The sequence below is a fragment of the Malania oleifera genome, chromosome 13 (assembly GCF_029873635.1).
Source record: "Malania oleifera isolate guangnan ecotype guangnan chromosome 13, ASM2987363v1, whole genome shotgun sequence".
In the NCBI taxonomy this organism is placed as follows: domain Eukaryota; kingdom Viridiplantae; phylum Streptophyta; class Magnoliopsida; order Santalales; family Ximeniaceae; genus Malania; species Malania oleifera.
Genome location: NC_080429.1, coordinates 47,436,304 through 47,446,046, shown reverse-complemented (window position 1 = coordinate 47,446,046; position 9,743 = coordinate 47,436,304). Strand labels below are relative to the sequence as shown.

General features: G+C 39.2%; 1 non-coding gene across 1 annotated transcript; it reads left to right on the top strand.

Annotated features, from left to right (window-relative positions):
• Positions 1-2,228: 2,228 nt before the first annotated feature.
• LOC131147023 (small nucleolar RNA R71) lies at positions 2,229-2,336 on the top strand. Its single transcript, XR_009134557.1, has one exon. It is a non-coding gene; the product is annotated as a small nucleolar RNA R71 (small nucleolar RNA).
• The last annotated feature ends 7,407 nt before the right edge of the window (positions 2,337-9,743 follow it).

Here is a 9,743-nt window from a genome sequence, read left to right as displayed (position 1 = left end):
TATCATTTCTTCTGCTCATTCTTTATTTTTCTGCCTTTTCTTGAACAATTAACACAATCATAACACTTCTTTTGTAATCGTCAAACAATCAATGGGATTTGAGCTCGAATAGTGGTCTATGAATTAAGTCTATCTCTAGGGGTGGCTCAGCCTTCACATCTTGAGTAGGCTACACGACCTAGGTTTCTATCTCCCCACTAAAAGTCACCTCTAGGCTAGCAAATCAAAAACAAAGACTAGTGTACAAGAAATCATCCAGAAAAAAAAAAAGAGAATTGAGTTCCATGAACTCTAATTTGATATTAACGCTCAAAAAGACGATACATAACTCAAGGATATCTCACAAGGTGTCATGGTCGCCACGGGTGTTCTCTCAATGCTCACAGGAAACCCTAAGTGCAATGAATCATGTGAGTGTGTATTCAACCTCTTGAGATGTCATGTAAATACAGAAAATTATATAGCCAAATTAACATGAACCAATCAATTATTCATGGAGTCATAAAATCATATAAAGAGAAACTACGCATAAATGACTTAAGTGTGTAGTTCTTAGGTTATATGTAGGTATGTGAAGGGTACGAGTCAATGTTAAGCATAGCATAATTCAATGTAATTCCTCACTACTCTTCCTTTCTTTCTTTTCTTCTTTGTGATCTTTGTGATTTTTTGATGATTTTTGTTTTTTTTTTTTTTTAATATAAAATCCAGTACATATACGTGCATAGTGTCACATGCAAATGCTCACCCCCCCAACTAAAATGGAACATTGTCCTCAATGTGAAAGCATAGGGGAAATAGAAAAACTGTGCACGGGAAATGTGGGGCGTACCTAGATGAAGAAATAATGGAAAAGGAAAATTGAACTAAAGGAAATTGTACCTATCAATAAACTAAAAATAAGACAGAATGAAACAAAATGAAATCAAAGGAAAGAAAAACGTCACAGTGTGTCTGGAGGAGGCTCGGGAGGAATTTCGTCTGGTGGGTGTAGATTTATAAATTGAACTAGCGAATCTCCAAATTTGAGTCGCCATAATGCATCAGCTTTGTTATCTACACAGAAGTTATCTATGAATAAATCAATACTTTCCACAATATCAGACAACACATTTTCAAATTGTCTTTCTTGTTTTAACAAGAAAGGATCCTTATCCAGTATAGTTTCCAGGAAATATACTTCTTTAAGAACCGGCCTTTGAGGAAAAGTTTTCGAAACAATTACCTTTGGTTCTTCAGAAGCATCAACATTAAAATTTGTACCTGGTTCCTTGAAGGTTAAACTCTCACCATTCTGCTCAACTTCTTCATCTAGTGCACCAGTCACCTTACCATAGCTGAGATTTGCTTCTGCATTGCAATCATTGACATTTACTTCAATATAGGATGACGGTTCCATGATTGCAATCTGTACTTGAGCATCTGGCTGGGCTTGAAATTGGGATTCATCTATCTCCAAAGCATTCAATAATGTGTTCATCCTAGTCAATTCGGTGCTTATCTCGTTGATGGCTTGAGAAGTTTGAGAGTTGATCACATTTTGGCTTGCCATGAACTGTTGCAAGCTAACGGTTAGCTGCTGTATGGAATCTTCCATTTCCCTTCTTTGCATTGGAGGAGGCTGATTTGCAAAGTAAGAGGGTCCCGAGTCTTGGCCAGATGCTGCATAAGGAATGCATTGACTTTGTTCCTAGGGAGATGGCTCCACTTGGTCATTCGTCCAACTGAAATTTGAATGACTTCTACAACTTGCATTGTAAGTATCAGAATAAGGTTCATAGGAAATCTCAGAAACCATATACACCGAGTTAGATTGATCAAGAAAAACTTCCTTAAGAGCAGGAATAGTTGGACATGCATCAGTCGCATGCCCTGGATCCTCACATATGCTGCATTTTTTAGAAGATGATGATAAAACATGCATTTCATTTACCTCCTTAAGCTCAATGGAATCTAACCTTTTGGACAACAATGCAAGCTTAACATTCAAATCATCAACTTCTTCCAATTGATACTTACCACCCCCACTAATACATTTTTGCTTTTCAGATCTATCACACACATTAGAGACAACCCAAGATTGGGCGTTTTCAGCCAAATAATCAAAATAGTCAAAAGCTTCTTCAGGCTCTTTATTGAAAAACTCACCATTACACATTGTTTCCACAAATTGCCTCATCTTTGGTTGCAACCCCTCATAGAAAAAACTGATGACCCTCCAATTCTCATACCCATGGTGAGGACATGCATTTAAAAGGTCTTTGAAACGTTCCCAACACTGATAAAATGTTTCCACATCTTTTTGGAAAAAATTCATGATTTGTCTTTTCAAAGCATTAGTTCTTTGCATGGGAAAAAATTTCTTTAAAAACTCAGTTTGCATTTCTTGCCAAGTCCCAATGGATCTTGGCCTTAATGAATAAAACCAGGTTTTTGCCTTATCTTTTAAAGAAAAGGGAAACAATTTCAGTCTTATTACCTCTTCAGTGCATGTTCTATCCATGAATGTGGCACAAACTTCTTCAAACTCTTTAATACGCAAATATGGATTTTCAAATTCAATGCCATGAAAATGAGGTAATAATGGAATCATCCCAAATTTAAAATTAAAAGCATTTGCATTCAAAGGTAGAACAATGCAGGATGGGGTACTGGTCCTAACAGGTTGCAAATATTCTCTGAGTGTCCTATTAGGGTTCTCCATATCATGAGGTTCATTCTCAGCCATGATGCTATGTGTATCAAATAGTGATTCAAGTGAAACAGGTTCACTCGATGATGAGATGGATGAGTTTGTCCTGACTAGGCTAAATGTGTTATCTTTAGCCCAACTAGTCATACAAACGCAGTATAAATGCAATAAAAGCAAACAGGTCAAAGGAGAGGAAGTAGATATCACCCAGGCTGTGAAGACGTTCACAGCTCTAAAACACCTCTCTGAAATCTAAGAAACACTTTGATGACATCCATTAGTCCCCGACAACGGCGCCAAAAACTTGACTCGTTCTAAGTTGTGCTTCCAAGTGCAGAAGTGTCAAGTTGTATCAAGGATGAGTCCAAGATCGTATTCCACAGGGACCACTGAGTATCAAAGTGTTTATGCAAGTTTAGCAAAATCCTGTTGCAATAAAATGTGGGTTGAAAATCTTTTTGGTATTTTATGATTTTGAAAACAGTAAACAAAGTGGGAGATGCTTGAGTAAACTATCAAAATGAAACTGAAATTTTATCAATTTTGCAAAAATGTAAATCTAATAACGCAACCAAAACTAAACAAATTAACTGAAACAGTTTTACCAAACACTCGGGTTACGGGTCAATGTCTGCTTGCTTCCACCGTTTACTAATTTCCTAGGCCTTACTCCTCTTCTTGTTAATCCAATCAAGGCATTAATAAGATGAAATTTTGTCACTAAAGATCGAGTAAATTGGCCACATCCAAACGGAAGAAAATAAAAACTCTTATTACGCATCAACCGAATGTCGTATAAATTAGTTGATGAAAATCCTAGATTAAATCAAGGTTTTGATGTGCCTAACGTCAACAACAAAACAAGAAACAAGAGCTAGCGATTTATCAACGATCCCTTCAATTTTCGGTTTTAACTAAATAAAAGTTTAACAATGATATCATAGGATAACTAATAAACCATGGAACGCAAACGACATCGACCCACACCCCGAGTTACCGAACTTAGCTACTCAAACTTGCAATAGAAAAAAAATGGAAATCCTACGTCTAATCAAGCAAGTATCAAAACTCACGCTGACTAAAGACAATAACTTTGAACACAAAATTAAAACACGCACCAATAAAAACTCAATCAAACACATACGTAAACAATAAAAACTGAACCTTTAACAAAAATTACGAATAAAAATAATTAAATTAAAACGAATAAAAATTCACTGCTAAAATTACTTGAGAATTCAAATAAATAATTGAAATACAATATCATTCAAGATCAATTTTTTTTCCAATTAACTTCAATAAATAAAAACATTAATCATAACCAACTTACTAATAAGAGAATAAATAAAAGAAAAGCAAAGGGAGAGAGAGATAGAGAAAACAGAGGATGGGCGGCTGTGTGTTCACGGCTGCTGTGGAAGAGCCGTGAAGATCTGCTAGAGAGGGCAGCAGCATGCTGTGGTGGAACAAGGAAGCTGGAAGGAGGAGCTCTGGCCGGGGGGCTGTGCAGCAGCTCCAGGAGGTTCACGACGATGCTGCAGAGGAGTGAAGCCTCGGGTGTTGGTGGAGATGGAGGCCGGAGCTGGTGGTGGTCCGTGGAGTTGCAGAGCTGATGTGCTCTGCTGTGTATCTGCTGGAGAGGAGGCCGAAGGGGCTGCTTTTGCTAGCTGGAGCAGGTCTCTCTGCTGGAGTCTGCTGGTGTTCGGTTGGCTAGCAGGGGCTGCGGGTAGAAGTTGTAGCGGGGGAAACCAAGGGAGGCTGTGGAAGATAAGAGAGGGTGAGGGAAGGAGAGGGAGTGCAGAGGGTGCGCGGAGGCACACCGAACAGGGGAAGGAAAGCAAGTCTAAATAGGATAGGGAAAAGAGAAAAAAAAAACCCTATGACCCGCTGGTAGCTAACCCGACCCGGCCATGCATGGCCGGGTCACATCAACCCATTCATATATATATATTTTTTCTCATTTTATTTGTTCTCTTTTCGTCTCAAATTCTGCTCTTCTGGAGCCTGTATCTCACAAAACTCAAAACACAAAAGTTGTAGATGATCCTTTCCTCTTTCTCTAGAAATTTGAATCGTCTCGATCGAAGCTAGGACGGAAAAGTTATGTACAAAATACGAACAGGTATCGGTTTTGATTCCCGGAAATTTTCCTGCAACAAAAAATTACCAAAATGTCATAAATAGTGCAATAAAGTTCAAGAATGATGATTTTGGAATTTTATTAAAATATTAAACAAATGTGGACATTTAATTAAAAATATAAACGGTAAAGCCCGGGTTAAACGTCCAATTTCACAGTTTCAGCGCGTAATCAGAGTGCCTTGATAGGTATGAGATGTAGCCATACCGGGCTGCATAACGTATTAGGGCAGAGGGTAGCTACTTGTATAGGCGGGTAATCTTCCCTACTCTTGGGAACCTTCACTAATAAATAATTGTGTGAATGTGTGTGTGTAAATACGAGACAAACTATCCACCTAAGGGTTTACTGAGTAAGGTAAGTGCCCTAATGAGCATTAGTTGTAGCCATATCCGATTGCATAAGGTATCAGAGTAGAGGGGTGCTACTTGTATGGGCGGGTAATCACCCCAATCCTTGGGAAACTCTCGTTAATAAAATACGCTGCATGTGTGTGTGAGTAAGGACATAGAATGATTTCATAATAGTGGATTAATTTGTAAATGATGATTATATTTTGTACACAAACCTCATGATAGCCACACTATAGAAACCCGAAATCGAAAAATAAAGAAATAAATAAGAAAAGAAGAAAAGGGAATTTAAAAAGGAATTTCAGTAGGCTTCGTCGATGAATCCCCTATTTCCATCGATGAATGCCATTTTTTGTGGTTCGTCGATGAAGTTCAGGGCGTCATCGATGAAGAGATCCCAAATGACTAAAATTTCAGGCTTAGGATTTGTCGACAAAGCCCCTCTTTCATCAATGAACATTCTTCTACAGTTCGTTGACGAAGACACCATTTCGTTGACAAATGTGACCGGGTCAACAACTTATAAATAGGATTTTTAGTTGCTTAGTGATTAATAAACATAATTTCTCTCGCTCTCTCTCTCTCTCTCTCTCTCTCTCTCTCTCTCTCTCTCTCTCTCTCTCTTTCTCTCTCTAACCCGTGCCCTCACACTCTCTCTCTCTCTACAATTTCTCGCCGTTCATTGCCAAATTTGACGATCAGAAGTTACCACGAGGATCTAGGGGAGATTCTTTACAAGTCTAGTGGAGCAAATTTTTAATCTGAGCTTTTCAGGGATTACTCCAAAATTAGCATAAGTAGGATATTTTAAGGCTTTATAGTTGTTTTGGAGTATAGGGGGCCTAGGAAATGCTAAATAAGGAACATTCTAGGGTTTGTGTTGATTTATCCGGGGGGAATGTTGATTTAGGATTTTGGGCTCCGTAATGTCGTGGGGCGTGGATTGTGGGGTTTTCAGTGGGCTTTTCTATAAGCCAGGTAAGGGGATTATATTATGTCAGTTTTTTTGTGAAATATGGACTGATTAAAATGCAGTATATGTTTTTGAGAAAAATTATTGTGATTGGTTTGATCATCTCCTATTTTCTATTAAATATGTAGTTTGAGTTAAATAAAACCCTGAAGATGCCCATACCCTATTTTCACCTACTTATCTTTTTCCCAGTCAGGTTATTTTATTTATGGTTAAAAAATAAAAAATGGGTGGCATGGGAATGGTTTTAAATGGCATATGTGAACAAAATATTTTAATTGGTTTTTACACTGTATATGATATAACGGTCGGGGGCCGAGTTTTGATATAACGGTTGGGGGCTGAGTTTTGATATGATGGTCGAGGGCCAAATTTACTGAATATCAAGTTTTATATGAAATGAATTATAATACAGTTTTTATTGTATAAATTGTCATATATGATTCTAGAACCCTGTGGATTTGTGATTTGTGATATTGTGAGCACGGTACCGTAGCTATACGTGGGTAGTGAGTGCAATCACACGATTATGGAAGTGTGATAAGTCGATTCGGGACTTGGGCCATAGTACTACTTCGAGGTTTTTGCCGGGAGACCCCATCCGTGGGCGACCATAGGTAGGTACAATCGCACTTACAGTGATAGTTTTGACTCAACTGTGGAATTGCTAGTTATGAGTTGAGTCTAATCTTCGGGCCGCACAACCTGTCATGGGGGGAAGCATGTCGTATAAGTATGTGATAACGTGACAATGCTACTTTGGCAGTCCAGGTTGTGTCTTTTATGCATATATGGAATAATTTACTATAAATGGGCTATATTGAGCCGACATGTTATTATTCAGAAATTATGTATTTTCAGATATATTGATTTGTACAATTTAAATGCCATTTTTGTATACAGTAAACAATGGAAGTTTTATTTCATATGAGAACTCATGCTTGCCACACACTGATAGTAATATAATCCATCTTACTGAAAAGTGTCTCACCTCATTATACAAATGATTTTTCAAGTCCTATAGAGAATCATCCCTAACTTACCTCAGGGCTGGGATTTAGACTTTTTGGGAGTAGCTATCAGGACTGGTGAGATACCAGATATTTTATTTTATTATTTTTGGGATTGTAATATATGGGTAAATAATGTTATGTATGTATGTATTTGGGAATAGATAAACTCTAGTATAGTGTTTGGATGTTTCTAAAAATCTTCCGCTGTTTGGTTTTAATTTCAGTAATGGCATGTGCACTCGGGATTCCCTGGTTAGAACGGGTTGCAATTATATATGTATGTGGTATCAGAGAGTATTTATGATTATATTAGGTAATAAATATTCAGGTTGTTATTTACAAGCACTCCGGGTCCACGTGGCAGGTCGAGGCGCTACAAGTGGTATTAGAGCTTAGGTTGTTAGGTTTTGCAGGCTAGGTTGAATGATTTTACCAGAGTATAGGATGAGGATAGGAATGGGTAGAATATGAATTTTGAGTTTTGCTTTGTAAGCCTAGAGGAAGAAATTCCTTGGCAGACTTCTGTGTTTTTCTGGATCATTCGACGGGTTCCGAAAACCACGGCAATCCATTGATGGTTTTGTTCCCAAGTGGAAGGGCGGGAAATTGAAAATTAGAATGGGAATATAAGATTTCCAGAGTATGTCATTAATTAGGGGGGAAGGATTTATGCTGATAGTGGAATTTATTTAAGTGAGTATTTTGTGTTATAATTGCACCAGACATGTTAGAATATGGGAATTCTAACTCGTTAGGTTCTTTCTTCAAGATGGATCCTAGGGACAATAATGTTGTCACCGGAGGAAGTAGTAGCGAGGGAGCTGCCCACGAGGGTGGTAGTGATTCTATAGTAGTGTTTCGGGATTTTGCCCAACATTTTAGACCGAGGTTACACAGAGTTCTTAGGGGCAGGATCATCCCATTGCTGAGCTGGGAGATTCTATTGAGAAGTTCACTTGCTTGAAGCCTCCTACCTTCACGAGAAGTACCAACCCGATCCTTGCAGAGAATTGGATTCAAGAGATCAAAAAGATCTTGGCTATGCTGCGATGCACCGATGAGCAGAAGGTGTTATATGCTACGTTTAAGTTGACCGGAGTGGCCGAGAGATGGTGGGAAACAGTAAAGCTGCTAGAGGAGCAGAGACTAGTACCCGTGGCGATGATGTGGAACCGTTTCAGAGAGGTATTCTTTTATCGGTATTTTCCAGCCTTTGTCAGGAAAGCAAAGGCAGAGGAGTTCTTGAACCTAACTCAGGGACAACTAATAGTTCAACAATACGTTATCCAATTCATAGAGCTGTCATGGTTTGCTCCTTGTATGGTACCAGACGAGGCTGCGAAGGCTTGGAAGTTCGATATGGGCTTGAAGCAGGAGATTAAAAAGCAGGTGGCTGTACTATAGGCGCAGGAGTTCGCTACACTGGTGGATAAGGCCACTGTAGTAGAGACGAGTCTACAAGGTGATGTGGAGGTACAAAACCCGAAGAAGAGGCCGATGCCTTCTAGTTCGTATTCAGGTTCGAGGCAAGTTCCTTAGAGGAGGTATGGGCATGGAGGAGGTCAGCGACAAGATACGGGTGCTAGGGCATTTTAGGGTACCTTATCACATCCTGTTTGGCCTAAGTGTGGCATTCGGACGAATGTAGGGGCAGATCGGGTGAATGTTACCGATGTGGTAAGCCTGGACATATGGCATGAGAATCCCGCGAGACGTTGAATTTCCCACCTCCACAGCAACAGTATTGGGGAGGTAGCTAGGCACCACGTGGAAACTACCAGAGGGGTATGACTCAGGCGAGGGTGTATTTCTTGACACCTGGCAATGCTGAGAACGTCGGTGACATGGTGACAGGTAATATTTCCATTTTGTCAAATAGTGTCATTGTATTGTTTGACTCAAGTGCGACGCATTTTTTCACTTCTCAAGAATTCATCAAATTGTGCGCGGTAGAAAAACAATCATTAGATGCTAAGTTAGAGGTGGTCACACCGACAGGATCAGTGGTGGTATGTAGTAAAATGATCCAAGACTGCCCAATGGGGATTCAGAAGAGAATGATGTCTACTAACTTGATTATCTTTGATATGCACGGTTTTGATATCATTCTGGAGATGGATTAGTTAGTGGCCAGTTATGCGAGCATTGACTGCCATAAGAAGGAGGTAGTGTTTAGACCTCCTGGGGAGCAGGAGTTTATATTTATTGGGTTGTGTGTGCGCTCTGCACCATGAATCCTTTCAAAAATTTAGGAGAGGAGGTTACTTTTAAAGGAATGTTAGGGGTACCTAGCATTTTTGAAAGAGACACCGAGAAAGGAACTTAAATTGGAGGATATCCTCGTGGTAAGGGAGTTCTTAGATGTTTTTCCAGAGGACTTACCGAGATTGCCTCCTAATCACGAGGAGGATTTTTCCATCGAGTAAATTCTAGGGACAACGTCTATTTCTAAGGCTCCATATAGAATGGCTCCAGCTAAATTAAAGGAGTTAAAGAAGCAACTATAGAAACTTATGGATAAAGGGTTTATTAGACCGAGTATTTCACCATGGGGAGCACCGGTGTTATTTGT